Source organism: Grammomys surdaster, unplaced genomic scaffold, assembly GCF_004785775.1.
Source record: "Grammomys surdaster isolate TR1022 unplaced genomic scaffold, NIH_TR_1.0 125947, whole genome shotgun sequence".
NCBI classification, from domain to species: Eukaryota; Metazoa; Chordata; class Mammalia; order Rodentia; family Muridae; genus Grammomys; species Grammomys surdaster.
Genome location: NW_021620769.1, coordinates 2,068,992 through 2,088,063, shown reverse-complemented (window position 1 = coordinate 2,088,063; position 19,072 = coordinate 2,068,992). Strand labels below are relative to the sequence as shown.

The 19,072-nt window shown below is 38.5% G+C and overlaps 1 protein-coding gene across 5 annotated transcripts in view; it reads right to left on the bottom strand.

The window, feature by feature from the left end:
* Anapc10 (anaphase promoting complex subunit 10) overlaps nucleotides 1–19,072 on the bottom strand; it is a 49,676-nt gene that overhangs the window by 11,433 nt on the left and 19,171 nt on the right. The window lies entirely within an intron of this gene.

The window sequence follows — 19,072 nt, the reverse complement described above, 5'->3', positions numbered from 1 at the left end:
GCATCATCATCGCCTACCAGATCTACCAACTAAAGTTTAATAGCCTGTCCTTGAAATATAGTAATCTTGTTCTGGTAATCTGAATTAATAATTAAAAGGTACACACAGCTATGATGAAATGTAAAAGTACATTTTAATTGATCAAGAAACAAAGACAAGTGAGCCTAAAATGATCTTTATAAGAAGAAAAGTGAAATGTTAACTCAGGTTTACCCTTTTATTAACTTCTACAGTGGAAAGTTTCTAAGAAAAAAAAAAATGATACCCCTTACAGGCAACTACAACCCATATACTTCAAAACTGAATTCCCTATCACGTCACAAATGCTCTGAGTCCGAGTAGAAGGTCTGACTGTCCATCTGTGGGATTATATCTGGCAAATCTGCTGCCTGAACGTGACACAACTCTCAGAAATAACATAGGTATGGAAACAGATGCAGTGGATAAGCCCAAGGATGAAAACTCTCAGTATGAAAATTCCTCTTTGGGTCCGTATGTGGGTCTTGACCTCTTTGGGGGTTGCAAATCAGATATACTGTATATCAGATATTTATATTATGATTCATAACCATAGCAAAATTACAACTATGATGTAATAGAATAATTTTATGGTTGGGGTCACCATTAACATGAGGAACTGCAGTAAAGGGTCATAGAATTGCTTTACAGTCAGCTGAAATATTTCCAGGAAATGAACATATTTAAGAATCTGAATTTTAAGCAAAATATAGGAAATTTAAGATATTATTATTATGTATCTAGTTAAAAGAAATTTCACTTTATAATGGATAGACTTTAAGAGTGAAATGAAAGTTAACATTCAATCACTTTTCTCCATGCATCCTCAACAAAAGTTCATCAGTTTTCATCCTTAATCCTTTCTAATTTCATTTAAAATTGTGCATTATTTTATAGTATGTATGTATGTGTATATATATGTGTGTGTGTGTGTATCACTTATCCTACACTATATAATGTGTCAGTGACAGTAATATAACATACATCTGTAACAACTGTGTGAAGAGCAGATACTGATGCCTGCACACACATCCTCCAGACGTCACAACAGGCAGCTCTCCAGTTTTGCTGGCTTATGATGTAGAGGTATTGGCACAATGGAAGTTCAGTACCGTAATGGCTTATTTCTCTTTATATCTTTAACATAACAGGTAAAGACAAAAATTAAGCACAAAAATAACAATATGAAATGTTTTAATTCTGTTCAAACAATGTAACCTATAACCATTACACAAATAAGGAAGAAGCATTGGGGGCAGAGGGTGAAGCCATGCTCCAAAGGTTCAGTTTACAAGGACCTCACACAAAGTTTTTTTTTCCTCTGCAACTCTTACTAGAAACAGTATTATTTGTTAAAAATGCACTAGCTGCCAAGAGCTATGGTCCATCTAAAGCAAAACTCTTAAGATGGAAATAGAGTGCTAACACAAAAAAAGGGCAGAATTCTATGCACAAATTTCTGTAAATTCTATTAAAAAAATAAGATGAAATTTTTATTTTGATATATCCTTTTGCTTAAAAATGTGTAATAATAGATAAAACACTAGACCATCTACTACTGTATTAAATCAATCAAAAGTAATGAAATTTCCAACCTTTCTAATTAAACTTTTTCTGTAAGTTATTGGGAATTCAGCACTAGCCTTGGTTCACATGATGGAACAATGGGAAAATTTTCCGAATGGTTGAACACTAACCCTGACAAGTGTGGAGAGCCAACTACAATACATTATATGGTAGCATAACCTGCCACCCACGTTGCTGAGAGAACAGCTTTCAAACACATGCACTGAGCTGTAAAACCACAAAATCCCTTATTACACATTGTCTTCCTTACTCTAGGTGAAATATACCATCAATTCCTTCCATTATAAATCTTTTTCTATCACTTTTTTTGAACTCCACTTATAATGTGTTTTTTTTTCTGACAGTGTAGAGGATGTCTTATTTAAAGGAGAAAATACAATAGTTTTCATTCTTCTACAGTGTAACAAATAAAGGCTGGTACTATGGGACAATTTCTCATATTATTTTAGGGATCCATATCTAAAATATGCTTCAAGATAAACTCCGTTTCTTTGTTTACCTTTCAAAAAAGAACTCACTGCAGTACCAGTACCTAACATAGACAAAAGCATACAGAACACACACACACACACAGAAAGAGAGAGACAGAGACAGAGAGATGGAGAGACAGAGAGATGGAGAGACAGAGATAGACAGAGACAGAGAGAGACAGAGAAAAGCACTATCTTTCAGAAATTTAAACATACGACTTCACTACTTTTTAGCAATTCAAGATAGTTAAAATCATTTAAAAAAATGTGCTGTCCCATTTTGCCTGATTTGTTTTCCCCTCCAAATGTACCTCATATCCTTTCTATTCCCTTTCTCAAACTCCTGTCCACCATGACCTTTATCCACTAATAGCCTGCTGGCTGAATTACAGCATTCCAGGAGTCGTATGATGTTAACATGTTTTTTCTAGGGTTTCATTTACCATGCTGTTGGTAAAGAGTTTTATTTGTAAGTATTTCTATTATAATGGCAGGATCAACTAGTTATTCAAGTGGGCCTGTCCATAAAATATGAGCCCAGAAACATAATAATACTGGACACACAAGGAGATTGTATCTTAACAATCTATAGTTATTTAATTTGTTCCAAGTTGACCATGTATTATTTGATAGGAACTCCAGAACAGACCTGTGCAAGAAACTTCCAATGTTCTTACAAGAGTTGTCCCTAGGGAAAAAAGTACTGCTGCCTCTCTGGAACTTTATTTGAAAACAAGAATGTGTTAGACTTCAAACAATGTCAAAACCTCTAAGCTATCAAGCATTACTTTTATTTTTTAAAGCACATAAGAGCATGTTTATTGTTTACTGTAGGACAGACAATATGAGTAAATACACCAAATAAGACTACAAGTTTCACATAGTTAAAGTGGAAAAATTAAGACTTGAAACCAGTTCTACCTAGTTCTCTCAAAGCATCACTGGGCCTAAACCATATAAGGTCACCCTTTATCATCTACCACTGTCATATGCAAAGATCTAACACCATTCTAGAAAAAAAAAAAAGCCCCATTATTCATGAGGATCATGCTGTCTTCCTTACTCTAGGTGAAATATACCACCAATTCTTTCCACTATAAGTCTTCTTTATAATTCATTATAAAGAATTCATATAAATTCATTATCACACATCAGTTTCTAAGGCAAAAAGTTCTATTTGTTACTCCAGACCACAAAGGCATGAAAAACTGTATTAATGCCTCTGATGTCAAGGTGTCAATTTCTTTCCAAGAATGATTTTTCCTCAGTCATAACTGTTCTCTGGTTTCACTTTATAATTTTTTTAGACAATGTTAAAGAGGCATGCCCTGAACAGTTCTAAAGACTCTGCCAGCTTACCCATCATCAGAATGCTAAGATGACTATGTACATAAGATGGCTTTGTACTTGTTTAGCAGAAAAGTTTTAAAAATTAAATGTGATTAAGATAGAGCTTTTATGAAACTTTTAGCTTAGTTATGTCTTGACAGTTAAGATGCACATAATTAACCTTTTTTAAAAAAGAAATTCCACCACGCAGTAGCAGTGCACACCTTTAGGCCCAGCACTCAGGAGGCAGAGGCAGGTGGACCTCTATGAATTCAAAGCCAGCCTCGTCTACAGAGCAAGCGAGTTCCAGGACAGCCAGGGCTACACAGAGAAACCTTGTCTAGAAAACAAAACAAACAAACAAAAATCCATTCTATTTACATCCCTTACCCTATTATTTATTGCCATAAATCTGGAGTTACCAACTAAAAAATAGCACATTCTTCAGGAAAAGGAAAAGCACAAGTGCTCAGAAGTAAAGCCCAAAGTTGTCTATACCAAGTCAGCATTATTTTTAAAATGACACTAATAAAAATAAAATTTCATAACACAAAACACCCAGAGAAGCAAGTACAAAACTCTAAGAGTTTTCCTACCAGAGGAACATTCACATTCTCACATAAGGACTCAAGCCAGGCTCTACCAGATTTTGTGTTAATAACTCCATAACATGAAAGGGATTGTCACTAAACTGTTCTGTACAAAGCAGTAATTCACAGACAGCGTGGTATCAATAGAATAAATCTGTACTGTCCAAAACTAACAGGGCCTACATCTGCATAAGAAACAGACGACCAGTTGGTGATCACCTAAATCCAAAGTGTCAAATATTAAAAATTGTTAGAAAATTGGCACTTCAAGGTTGCATGCAGTACCAGGGAACCAATATGCTACTTAACTTCCACTTGATCCAACCTAACACAGAAAGGACATTTTTACTCAGCTCTGTGCAGCCTCCAACAGCCAAGTGAGAGTAAGGCTAAGGGAGAAGCTGTAGAGGCCGTGAGCATGGCCAAGCTCCATGTCAGCAGTGGAGAGAACAGAGAGAAGCATGGCTGAGACCGAGTCAACTCTTGTTCAGTCGGTGGTGGATGTCTACACAACATAGCACATCCAATCTTCCCAGCTACTGAATTCATAGTAGGAACTATGAATACCCGTTTTCAAAGTAAATACTAAAAATAAGAAAGGACAGAGATACTCTTGTATATTACAAATTAAGAAAGTGATAATACCAAGATTCCAATTCTGATCTGACAAGCTCCAAACCTCAAACAGCATGTGGCAAAGACAATCTAGAAGCCTGTTCCTTTCTCTGGCTTAGGTCTCATCCTTCTGTCCTATTCTGAAAACAATACTTAAATCCCAGATTGCAGATTATGAAACAGACTAGATTTCCGTTCATAAGCCAAGGTTGAGAACTTGGAGTTCAATGGCAAGTACACTGTGCCCCAGGAGAGTATCAACGAGTTTCAAAGGACCGCAACACTTCAGGTTAAATGGAGCTCAGTGAGTCATGGGAATTCCATGCTACTGAAAATATGGACTTCAGCTAACAGAAAACACTCAAATATTAATTCCAAATTTGTCTTAAGCAATTCCCTCCCAACACAACACAACTCTAATGCAAAAGAGGTATTCCAAAGCCAGGAACATGCCTCAAATTCTCATGGACTGGCCTCAGAGCAACAATTATTATAGTTGTGGTGGTGCTTTTGTTTTGTTTTGTTTTGTTTTGTTTTGTTTTGTTTTGTTTTGTTGAGACAGGGTTTTTCTGTGTAGCCCTGCCTGTCCTGGAACTTGATTTGTAGACCAGGCTGGCCTTGAACTCAGAGATCTACTGCCTCTGCCTCCCATGGGGGGACTAAAGGCGTGCCACCACTGCCTGACAGTAAATGATTTTTACAATAATTAAAGAGACTCATGTTTCGCAAAAAGTTTATCAACTAGCTGAGCATGACTTTTGTATGATCCCATCCTTTTATGAGCTTAAACATGAAGCAGTTCCTACCTACAGACTGAAGTCATGGAGAGAAGGGAGAAATTCCTTCTCATTCCTCAATCTGTGCTTACTCTTTAAGATGCCTTCCTTATACAGAACCAGGATTTCTCATCTTTGGGGCACAATAAGGTATATATTAAGAATCTTTGTTGGGTGGTGGTGGTGCACACATCTTTAATCTCAGCACTCTGGAGGTGGAGACAGGCATATCTTTTTGAGTTCAAGGTCAGCCCAGTCTACAAATAGAGTTCTAGAACAGCCAGAACTGTTACACAGAGAAACCCTGTCTCAAGAAACAGAATGAAACAAAAAACAAAAACAAACAAAGAATCTTCTAGATTCCCCCAAAGTATACTTGATTCCCTTTATCATTATTGTCTCTAAGATGACAAAGTTCTAGGGCCATAGTATAGATCATTTAGACTAATCTGTCTTCAATCTAGTCTTTCACTAAAGCTGAAACATGCCCCATCACACTATTTTTAAATTAAAATTAAATATCAAGAGACATTGTAGGAGGAAAAACAATGTGTAAAATATTATCTGAGTCTAGTAATTAAGCCAGCTACTTAAGCATAATGGAAGCTAACAAATATTATACACACACAAATACATTACTTAATAGGTCCCAAATTTGTTCCTAGCAATTAAAACAAAGTGTCATTCCTGGTTCTGACAGAGTACAGAGATTCTTGTACTTACAGACTAGCTTCCTAAGGCCCATTATTAAACTCACTTAGGTGCATATGCTAATGTTTAGTATAGAAACAATGGTTATACCACCTATTGGGGGCTAAGAATGTTAGCATACTTTCCTCTTCTTCCTACATCATGTATACCTATAGAGTAACAGTAAAACAACAAAAAAGCTAGCAATTCTATAAAATTAAACTTACGCAGTGCTGCAATCAGTACAGAATATTTATAACTGCAAAAAAAAACATGCATCCTTTTCAGGCAGTTCCTAATTTTAAGAATATAAAGTGTAGAAATTTTAACTCTTGTAGGAATATTCTACAGACCCAAGAATAAATGTTAAAGCTACTAGAATCATAGATATTTCTCAGACATGTTTTGTCTTTAACAATTCATAAAATAGGAAAATAGAGCTTCAAGGTTAAATTCTGAGGTTTGGCAATTATCTATAAAATTTGTAAATGCTCAGTGAACAATAAAAACAAATGCAATATGGTTTATAGGGCTAATTAATTTCTCTCACGAATCTCAAAGAATATGTCAAAAGCTAGAGTCATGTATAATTCTTATTTAAAATAAAGATACTAGCCGGGTGGTGGTGGCGCACGCCTTTAATCCCAGCACTTGGGAGGCAGAGGCAGGTGGATTTCTGAGTTCGAGGTCAGCCTGGTCTACAGAGTGAGTTCCAGGACAGCCAGGGCTACACAGTGAAACCCTGTCTCGAAAAACCAAAAAATAAATAAATAAATAAATAAAGATACTATATAAACAACACATATTGCTCAGATTCATCATGAGTAAAATGAGAGGCAGAGACAAAATCAGGAACTTGCAGAATGTTCTACTCTGGGTTAAGTTTTTAATTAAGTTATTCAATTTTAACTAAGTTATTTAATAATAACCCATCTACTATTGGGTTAGTTAATTCAGTCCAAAATGAAAAGCTGTAAGTTAAAGAATGTACTATTCTAATGGGATAGTTTTAAAAATCAAGAGTGAAGTAACTACATGTGAACATTACTAATATGAAATCAAAACACTACCACAGAGACACTTGAACATCCCGATTAACTGCTGTTCTAGTCACAACAGCAAGAAAACAGAGCCAGCCTATTCGCCCATCATTATGAATGGATTATGAGAATGGATGTGTACTCAATGGATTTTTATTCAGGAACAAAGAAAAATATAATTCTCAGAAAAATGGATGAGTGTAAAAATATTATATTAAGTGACTTTTACGTCAACCTCAAATGAGTCATCTGAGAAGAGAGAACTTCAATTTAAAAAAGTCTTCATAAGATCAGGCTATAGGCAAGGCTATAAGTTATAGAGCATGTTCTTAAAGATTGATGGGGAGGGTTCAGCCCACTGTGGGTGGGGCCATCCTTGGGCTGGTGGTCCGGGTTCTATAAGAAAGCAATCTGAGCAAACTAGTTAGCTGCAATCCTCCATGGCCTCTCCATCAGCTCCTGCCTCTAGGTTCCTGCCCTGTTTGAGTTCCTGTCCTGACTTCTTTTGATGATGAACTGTGCTTTGTAATATAAGCCAAATAAACCTTTTCCTCCCCAACTTGCTTTTTGGTCATGGTGTTTCACTGCAGCAACAGTAACACCAAGACAGTAAAATAATCCAGACCCAGACAAGTACTGTGTAACCTCCCTCTCATGTCTTATGAAGATATGTGCATGTAGATACAGATCATATAACCAGAATGGGGAACACCATAGGAGGGGACAACGGGGACTGAGGAACAGGAAGGAAGCTGCAGAGCACACATGACGTGAAAGCAGGTAAGATGCTACTGGGGTGAAAGAGTACAAGGGGCAGAAAGGAATGTGAGGGGAGAGAAGGATTAATAAAAGCCAATTGTGTTTGAAAATACCATAATGAAACGTAATAGTTTATATACTAATTAAAATTCAAAAAATGTAAATACACACATATATAAAACAAGAGAGTAGAATAGTGGGTACCAGAGGTTAGAAGTATAGGAGTTCAGAAGATGGTAGCCAAAGGAAACAAAATTTCAGTAAGATAGGAAGATCAGCTCAAGAGACCTATTGTATGGTAACTATGGACAATAATATATTTTATATTTGACAATTACTAAGACAGTAGACTGTTTTTACATTTACTTATTTATTGTGTATGTCCAGGGGGAGGTGAGAAGAAAATCTGTGGCAGTCAGCTCTCTCCTGTAGTGTTTTGAATATGGTTGGCCCAAGGAGTGGCACTATTAGGAGGCGCGGCCTTGTTGGAGGAAATGTGTCACTATGGGGATGGGCAATGAGATCCTCCTCCTAACCACATGGAAACCAGTCTTCTCCTGGCTACCTTTTAATCAAGATGCCAGAACTCTCATCCCTTTTTCCAGCATTATGTCTGCCTGGACACTGCTATGCTTCCTGTCATGATGATAATGGACTGAACATCTAAACCTGTAAGCCAGCCCTAATTAAACATTTCCTTTCTTAAGAGTTGCCTTGGCCATGAGTCTCTTCACAGCAATGGGCACCTTCTAACCATATGGGTCTCGAGTACTGAACTCAGATCACTAAGTTTGTTAACAAGCACCCTTAGCAAATGACCCATCTCACTGGCCCAATAAAATGGTAGATTTTAAGATGTTCTCAGTATAGAACAAAGAAGAAAAAGCAGATGAAGATAAGAACAAGAGGAGGTGGGGGAGGAGAAAGAGGGGAAAGAAGGAAGAAAAAGAAAAGAAAAAATAAAAAAGGAAGAAAGAAAGAAAGAAAGAAAGAAAGAAAGAAAGAAAGAGAGAGAGGGAGGGAGGGAGGGAGGGAGGGAGGGAAGGGAAGGAAGGAAAGGAAGGAAAGGAAGGAAGGGAGGGAGGGAGGGAGGGAGGGAGGGAAGAAAGGGAGAAAGAAAAAAGAAAGAAAAAAAGAAAGAAAAAGAAAGGAAGGAAGGGAGAAGGTTTCAAGAGTTGGTAAAGTGCATACTGTACAAACACTAGAAAGAGAGTTGGATCCCCCCAGAACCTACATAAAAAGGTTGCACACACTGCCATATTTGTTGTAATCCTAGCACTGGGGAGGTAGAGACAAGCGGGTCCTACTAGTCAACATCCTAACCTACTTGATAACCTCCAGGCCAGCGAGAGACCCTGCTTCCAAAAATGAGACGGATGTGACCTGAGGAAGAGCACCTTCTCATGCATGCACATACACAGAAAAGTGTGTTAAGTAAAGCACATGCCAATACATTGAATTGTTCTGCAATGAGTACATGTACCAAAACATGTTGTCAACCATAAGTACTTTTCATTAGGTTACATAAATGACACATGGAATTATTTAGTCAGAATCCAGATTTTTCTCTTGTTATTAGTTTTTTGAGGCTATAGAGATGGTTCCATGAGTATAGTACTTCCAGGAAGCATGAGGACCTGTGCTCTGATCTCCAGAACTTACACAGAGCCAGACATCATAGTATGTGAGTCTGTAATCCTGACTCTCGTGAGAAAATGAGAAGCAGAGAGGAGAGCCACAACCTGGCATGTGCCGTGGAGAGGAGACTGTCTCAAGCAAATTAGATGAGGAACACCAACACTGTACTGGCCACTGTTGTGTCACTTTGACACAAGAGAGAACCACTGGGAAGGGAATACCTTAATTAAGGAAACCTTAATGCCTCCATCAAATTGCCTAATAAGCAAGTCTGTGAGGCATTTTCTCAAGGATCAGTTGGGGAGGGTCCAGCATTGAGTAGTACATCTCTGGGCAGGTGGTCCTGAATGCTACAAGAAAGCAGGCTGAGCAAACCAGCAGTGTTCCTCCAAGGCCTCTGCTTTAGTTCCTGCCTCTGGGTTCTTACCTTGAATTCCTGCCCTGACATCCCCCAGGGATGGACTATAAGCTTTAAGATAAAATAGACCAATTACTCACAAAGTTGCTTCTTGGTCATGGTGTTTATTATAGCAAGAGAAAGCAAACTAAGCCAGTCCTTAAAGCCATCGACTGATCTCACAGGTGTGCCATGGCATGTATTCATTCTCTCCCCCCCCATCCCTTTCCCTTCACCTCTCAAATCTTCTCTACTTATCTGATTAAGCACCCAAATCAATACTAGCTGTTACCCTGGTAGAATCTTCATTCTAAAAACAGTGGCAAGACAGCCGGCTTCCTATCTGTGCTCATCAGCTTTAACGACGAGTCTTTGTACGGTGACTTTTCTTAGAAACAGTCAGTGGCTTTCATCACAGCCTTACATGCCAATGTTCTCATTGCTACATTTTGAAAACTGAAGCTCCAAAGATCCTTTATTTACCTAAACATGTAAACAAGCTGGGGGAGGGGGGCAAGCTGAGGGGAAAAGGAAGGTGCTAGGGAACTGCCTTCAATTAGGATAAACTAGAAATGCTGCACTAGTAGGATTGAATAGTAGTTGCTGCAATTCCTTCAACTCACCAGTAATAAGAAGACAGACAAGAGAAGCCCACGTTCAAGGCCTACAAAGTAAGTTGCAGGTGAGCCTGGGCTGTACAGGGAAACACTATCTGAAAGAGAGGGAGAGAGGGAGGGAGGGAGGGAGGGAGGGAGGGAGGGAGGGAGGGAGGGAGGGCCACTTGTGGTGGCATATGCCTACATCTCATCAGGAAGCTTAGCCAAGAAGACTGAGTGTTTCACACCATGCTGAACTAGTGAGATGTTGTTTCAATAAAATGAAGAACATTGAATCAGCGCATTACTAAGGGTGAGATGACTGTTCTGGTGTGGCCATGTGTTCAAGGGTTAGTCCCCAGTTTGGCACTACAGAGGGGTGCCAAACAGTATGAGAAGTGGGTTCTGGGGGCTTTAAGAGAAATGGCTGCTCCTCCATGGCCCAGGTACATTTCCCAGCACCCCCATAGTGGCTCACAACCCTCTCTAACCCCAGAGCCAGGGGATACAAAGCCCTCTTCTGGTCTCCATGGGTATTAGGCACATATGTGGCGCACATACAAACATGCAGGCAAAACATTCGTACATATAAAATAATGAAATGTTAAAAAGGAAGAGGAGGAGGAGGGAGAGCAGGAGGGGTGGTGCTTCTGGGTTAAGAGCACATGCTGCTCTTACAGAGGGCCTACACTGCTCCTAGCACCCATACTAGTTAGCTCACAACCTCCTATAACTCCAGCTCCAAGGGGCCCAATGCCTTCTTGTGACCTCTACAGACAACTGCAGTCAAGTGTACATACCCACACACTCATACATCCATCCCCGCAACAAAGAGGGCGCAATCACATAACACTACACTTTACATCTAAAACTTTCCCACTCAGGTCTTGTCCTATGTTCCCAGCTACTAGAGACACTCTGGAACACTCTGGAACCCTGAGGAGGTGGAGCCTAGCTGACAGAGCAGACCACTACGAGAAGGTTTTGGAGGTAATAGCCTAGCTTGATTCTAGACTCACTTGCTCTTCTTCCTGCTGTGTATAATGTGAACAATTTGTCTTTTGCACACACTACTGCTACCATGATGTTCTGCTCAAGCACATGAGGCCAAGTGAAACTTGTGAAGCAGTGAGTCACAACCGCCTTCCTACCCTTTGCTGGGTATCACGGTCACAGCGAGGCAAGTGTAACTACTTCACTATGGCAGGAACTCCATCCCAGCTTCTTTAATCTCCACCTAATTTACAACCCCAGCAGCATACAAAGGGTCTCTTCACAAGCGGCCCGTCTCCTCTATCTCCTTGATAATTAGAGTGAGCTGATATCTAGTGTGGCTTTGATTTGGGTTTCCCTGACAGCCTGTGATGTGTAGGACTGCTTCATGTATCTGTAAGACACTTGAATGTCTTTTTATTAGTTTTGTTCTTAGAGCCAAGGTTGCCATGTAGCCCGTGCTGGCCTTGAACTCACTATGGAACACGGTGGTCTCAAACTCATTTTTGTCCTACCTCAAATTCACTAATGTTAGTATGACAGATGTGCACGAGCCACAGCTATGTCTTCTTTTAAGAAATGTTCATTAAAGTATACAGTCCAGTTTGTAATTTTAAATTGGACTGTGGTTTTGTTGATTGCTTGGCTGCTTTTGGGGGTAGTTGTTTTTTGTCTTTTAGGTAATTACTGTTTCGTTTTGTTTTGGTCATAAGTTCCTTAAACATTTTGAACACTAAGCCTTAATCTGAGTACAGCATGGATTTGTTTCCCGTTTTATAGGCTTCTTTTTCATTCTGATGATTTTCCCCATTGTTACGAAGGAACTTTTTTGTTTGGGGTAATCCTATTTGTCTAATTTTTCTTTTGTTTCCTGGGCATTTGAGGATGTTAGCAAAACAAACAACCCATCCTTGTCCTTTTCACTATCCTATCTAAGGCATTTCCTGTGTTTCAGTTTCAAGTCTTATATGTAAACTTTGAGATGATTTTTATATATGATTAGATACGAGAATTGAGTTCTAATCTTCTGCATGTAAAAACATAATTTTCCCAGGACCATTTATTAGAAACACATCTTTCTGCATTGTGTGTTCTTAAACCTTTAACAAAGTTAAGTATACACACATGGGTTTATTTCTAGGCTCTCTATCCTAGTCTCCTGGTTTATACCTGTTTTTAATGCCAATATTGTAGTTATACCTGTTTTTTATATAAATATTACAGTGTTTCTTTTAAAAATGTTTTTTTAAAAATCTTTTTAAGACAGATCTTCAAACCCTGTGGTGTAGGCTGGACTTGAACTTGCTATATAGCTAAGACTTATTGTTTATATATACTGTCTTAGACAGTCTACTTCATATTAAACTGTTTAACAATAAAACTCATAAGAAAGTCAATGTGAATAGATTTGAAATCAATGGATACTGCCTTGCATCTTAATAAGACTCTAATTATAACAGTAATATTATCTTAACAGAAGAATTGATTTATTAAGCACTTCTGTCAAAGTACCATATATGGATTTACATAGCTGTGCTACTGACGTAAGACAAGTAGACACAAAAGCTCTTTCTCTCGTCCATGAAGAAAGAACTACCACAATGGCTCTCTAGGTGTTAAAGACTATGTCAATTCATCTCTTTAAAAAGGAGGAAAAACCAAACACTTGGTAACAGATGTAATACCTGAAGATGAAAATAAGGCTTAAAATTCACTTAAATGCTCAAGCTTACAGTCTAGAAATGTTAGAAATAAAATATTAACAGTGAACCAAAGAGCTACTTTCAAATATGCTGAAAGAATCCTAGTTAATATTAAGGTAGCAAGTTGTTTTTCTCTTTTTTCTTTTCTCTTTTTGTTTTTTGTTTGTTTTGATTTTTTGATTTGTTTTGTTTTGTGGGGGTGGGGTCAATTTCAAGACAGCATTTCTCTGTGTTGTCCTGGCTGTCCTGGAACTCACTCTGTAGACCAGGCTGGCCTCGAACTCAGAAATCTGCCTGCGTCTGCCGCCCTAGTGCTGGGATTAAAGGCATGCGCCACCACCACCCGGCTGCAAGCTGTTTTTCTAACAAGACTTTAGAAACAACTTTGAGTGCCTTCAAGATATAAGAAATTACATATTAGCTTCATATTTAAGCACAAAAAGTTCTACAACAGTTTTAAAAAGAGATATATTAGCAAACTGTTAAGTTCTGTTGGATATTTTCTAAAATGTTTAAATAGTTATATCAAATAAATAGTTATCTCTAGTACTCTTTGTTATTTAGACAAAAAATTCTTAACATATTATTTTTCTTTCACAGAGAAAAACAATACTAAGCAAAAACATAATGTTAAAACACAAAAGATTTACTAAGTAGTGATGGCACACACCTTTAATCCCAATGCTCAGGAGACAGGCAGAGGTGGATGGAGCTCTGGATTTGAGATCAGTTTGGTCTACAGAGCAAACTCCAGGACAGCCAGGGGCTACATACAAAAAGAAACCCTGTTTTGAAAAACAACAAAAACAAAAACCAAAAGATTTTAAAATTCAACAACAGTGCCTAATTTGAAAGCTCTCCCTGAATGCATTAATCCTGAAAGACAGTAACACAGATGCGCTGATAGAGAAGAAAGGAAATTAAAACAAAGATTGAAATTAAAAATCCTCACTTCTGTCTAGAGAATCTCTTTTGTATATACAATTTTTGCTTATAAAATCTTAATGCCTTATAAAATTTTCTTTAAAAAACTTCTTAAAACAGCAAGTTGCAAATCTTTAAAAATAAAATGAGTAGCATAGACTTAAATAAAATCTGTTTTGGCAAAAAAAGAAACTCAATTTGGCCCAAGTCAAACTTTACATCAATAGAAAGTCCATTTTCAATCCCTCTCAGTTATACAGAATAAAGCACACACTGCAGAACCATGGAGATCCTTCTGGAACATCCTCAGCAGCAATAACAAAGACCTAGCTACCCTCCATAACTGAAATGAAGGGACGCATGGTGGAGAAGAGCACTCTAGAGGCCTAAGACAGCCATTTGTTCTTCTCACCTTCAAATCTTAAGTTACTATTTCACATCAGTAAGACTATAGAAAATGAATACTTAAAATATTTTAAGTAAGCAGATCCATAATTTCTAGAAAAAAAGAAAGAGACCCTACTAAAATACTTCAATATGTACTAGAGCCTCTCACAGACATAGAAGGATTCATTTAGACTCTCCATTCAGTTAAAGCAGTCCTATAACTTATGAAAGGACGGCTCCAAAACCCTCACAAAAGTTCAATGTCTTAACTACTTAGTACCTGAATTCACAGATGTCTTTCTTTTTAAATGAAAGACAAGTATTGGAGAAATGTTTTTTAAAAATTATGATCTACTTCATCTATCCTTAAGACACAAAATACTACCTGAAACTTCTTGAACATACAAAAGATAAAAGTAAATATAATAAATTGCCTAAGGATGTATAGTTGAAAGTACAAATTAAAAGAACACGCAAAATTTGTGATTCTTTAGTGAGAACTATACAAAAAATAGCATATTCATTAAGTTATTCAGGAAGATAGTTGAGACTCTCCCTTGGTAATCCTTAGGATTAACTGTTATCATGAGGCCATGTCATCAGCATACAGAAATATATAAGAGACAACCAATAAGCTACCTATAAGACCCCCTTTTCCAAACAGCTAATGTGTTAGTATTTACATAAAAGAGGCAAAGACCAGGTGGACCCCAAGGTCCAAACATCATTTAATGTTTCTCCAATTAGCCTTTCAAAAGAGTGTTGTACTGTCAAACTTACAAGAAGATACAGTACATCTTCATAAACACAGAGATCTTGTATGAGGATGTACACTTCCCAAAATGCATCGAAGACTTTTTCAATGTGAATACACTCTAGGAAAAACTACAACTAAGGCTACAACTAATGCATCAGTTGAAGCCTTTGGTTGATGACTAAAAATTAGGGCTACAAAGAAAAAGCCAACAGTGACATCTAGTGGGCATTTCAAGCACCATACACCAGACCAAAGTTTCTAGTGCTGCATGCAGCTCACGCTAGAACAACTTTTAGCTAAAACCCAAAATGAGAAAAGTTTGTCTCCACAAAAAGCTTATCAATATGAGGAGTCCTTTTTGATAAATATGAACCATGTAACAAATCATACAATTAAATGCTTTAAGTCTTTATAGCACGTGACACTGATTAAGTGTACTATATATAATACTAAAAAAAGACTATCAATTGATCAAATGTGACTGTGATTTTAAAATTTTTGAATTAAGAAACATTAGAGTGAATGAAAAAAAACTAAGAAAAGGAATATAACAGTATATACATACAAATGACCAGTAAGGTGTCTCAAAAAAACAAGTCCTGACATTAGCAAGATGGTAAAATGAAACTTGGCAAAACCTGTCAATTAGACCAACTACACCTGTACACAAAAATACCTTTGCAAAAGCTAGTAAGAAAGCCAGGTGAGATTACAGAACCTGGGTGTGGGAGTGGGGGTGTTAAGCAGGACATGAAGTTGAGTTCTGTATCATTCATTCCACTCTTCCCATGATCCCAAGCAGCACAGTAAGAGGAAATATCCTCTGCCTACTAGACACTGCCTCAGACCCCAGCCCAATCCAGGAAAATACAGCATGAGGCAAGATGCCACAACTCCTGAGAATGCCAGTGCCCATGGATGCTCATCAGGCTTGCCTGTTTAGGAACAGATTTTAGGCTGCAGCTCTGCCTGGCATGGTACACTGGCTCTGGACCTGCCCCATCACATTAGTCCCCAACACTGAGTCCGTCCCTAGTGTTAGTGTAATAGGCGATCCTGCTGACCTGCTGCCTTCAGCGACCCAGTAGCTGTTCACTGCAAGACCTGGCAGCCAGGTGTTCCAGACATGTGTGGTAAATGAAAGGACCCAGCTGCTACCACAGCTCTCTCTTCTCCTCTCCTCTCTCCCTCTCCTCTCCTCTCCCTCTCCACTTCCTCATCTCCCCTCCTCCTCCTCCTCCTCCCTCCCCCTTCCCCTCTCCCTCCCTCCCTCCCTCCCTCTCCCTCTCACCCTCCCCCCTCCCCTCCCCCCTCCCCCTCTCCCCCTCTCTCTCTCTCTCTCTCTCTCTGGATCAAGGCTACTTACCACAAAGCTACATCAGCCCCTATAGACACAGCCTTCTGGTTGTCCTTCATAAAATCAAGCTCTACTACTGCTGAGACACTGGACTTACACAGCAGCTTATCTACTGGAATCAGGCCAACCTACCAGAGGACTCCAATGGCAAACAGACCCATAGATCACATTAAAACTGTCCTTCCCAGAACCTCCAGATGAGCTGCCTGGCTGGTGGTAAGCTTTCCCAGATAGTCTTCAAAGACCAGAATAATTTCCTTCTTCAAGAACACAGAGTAAGGTCATGCCAGAAGAATCAAGAATAATCCACGAAATACTACCCAACCAAAGAAATAAAAGAAAGCACCACTTACTGGCTCTGAGTAAATGCAGTGTCCTAAACTGCCTGAAATTCAAATTAAATGCTTTAAGAAAGCTCAAGAAGCTTTAAAAAAATAGAAATAATTTTAAAACACAGTACAATAAATAACCAAAATAAGAAAGGAGTATAAGAAAGGCACATAAGAAATGGAAGTTGGGTTTTTTTAATAAAACAAATTCTACAGCCAAAAAATACAATGAATAAGGCAGAAATAACCAAAAGAATCCATGAAATTATGCTACAAGAGAAAAAAAAAGAAAAATCTGGAAGAAAGCTTGCCCAATTTATGACAACTTAAAAAAAAATGCAGGTTACAGGAGCTCAAGTAGAAAGACAAGTAAGTAACAAGAAGTTTATTTAAAGAACTAACAAATGGCTGGAGAGATGGCTCAGCAGTTGAGAGTTCTTGCTGTTCTTCCAGAGAACCAAACTTTGGATCCTGTCCCCAAGTTGAGTGGCTCACAAGCCCCTGGACCTCCAGTTCCTTGGGACTTAACACTCTCTTCTAGCCTCCAAGGGCTCCCTGTATTTGTGTGCATACACTAACAACCCTCACCCCCCACACACACATATAAAGAAATCATTCACATTAAAAGCACATCAATTTATAATTTTTAATATATAAGAACAAAAATCCTTTCCAAATCCGAGGAAAGACAAAAGTCCAGGATGAAGATGGCCACATATCCCTAAGCAGATTCAATCCCAACGGTGACAGCGGCACTTTGCTGGGATGAGCTTTTCAATAACACAGCTGCTTTTGAGCTGCACTTTTGAAGTAACCCCAAAATTCACTTATCACTAAGCTAGACTTGGATGGGAACGTTTATTCAGTGATCTTCAATTTCCTACTGTCCTGGCTAGTTTTATGTCATCTTGACACACGCTAGAGTCATCAGGAAGCAGGGAGCCTCAACCAAGAAAATGCCTCCATAAGGTCAGGCTATAGGCAAGCCCGTGTGGGAAGTTTCTTAAATTAGTGACTGATCCAGAAGGCCCAGCCCATTGTGGGTGGCACCATGCCTGGTCTGGGGGTCCTGAGTTCTACAATTAAGCCATGAGTGAGCCATGGGGAGCAAGTGAGTAAGCAGCACTCCTCCGTGGCTTCTGCATCACCTCCTGCCTCCAGGTTCCAGCCCTGCTTGAGTTCCTACACTCACTGCTTTTAAAAATGAGCTTGTTACATGGAACAGCAAGCAAACTAATACTTCCCAAGTTGCTTTGGTCAAACATAGTATTTCATCATAGCAATAGGAACCCTAACTAAAACACCTACCTAGTATAAATGGGTATTTGTTTCTCTTGTTTTCTCCACTAAAACTTAACGATTCTATATAAAAAGGCATATATTTATTGGCATCAAAACAAAGCATGAGGCAGTTAAGTAAACGTATGTAATCAAAGATAAGTCGTTATTAGTTTACAATAAGTAGCTATTACGACCATAAATTTTTTTATATAAAACTTGTGTTAATCACAAAGCTCTATGCAAAGACAGAGACTAAGCTTTGGGAAATACATGGGAAAGTTACCTAAGCACAAAATAAGAGAAGAAAGTACAAAGAGCCTCATGTGATCAAAAGGCAATGAAAATATGCCAGCAGTAAATCCCAGCCTACTGATCATCACTGGGATTACAGAGGACTAAATCCTTCAATCAAATACCGAGTGGCTAGTGCACAGTCAGGGCTCAACTGAGTACACGCTGCCTATAAGGTGCTGACCTCATATTTCAGAACATACAGATTCAAGAGTGAAGGGACAGAAAAGACATCCCATGACAGTAGACACAGAGAAAAACGTTCCTCATTTTAAAGAAGTAGAGCTATACAGATACATGCATTTGTAAACCTCATCAAATACTATACTTGAAATTTGTATAAAATTATGTTTCCCTTAGAATTAATATTAAGTATGCTTACTAATAATATATCATGCTCACATATTTAGAAATAAAGAGGTTATAGTAAACAGTGGAATCTACCTCAAGCTGGAAGTATGTCCTCATCTCCTCCCTTGATGACTGATTCAGTGGGAGCAGGCCAAGGACCTGGCTAGGGGACTACCTTGAGGAACTGAGTTCAC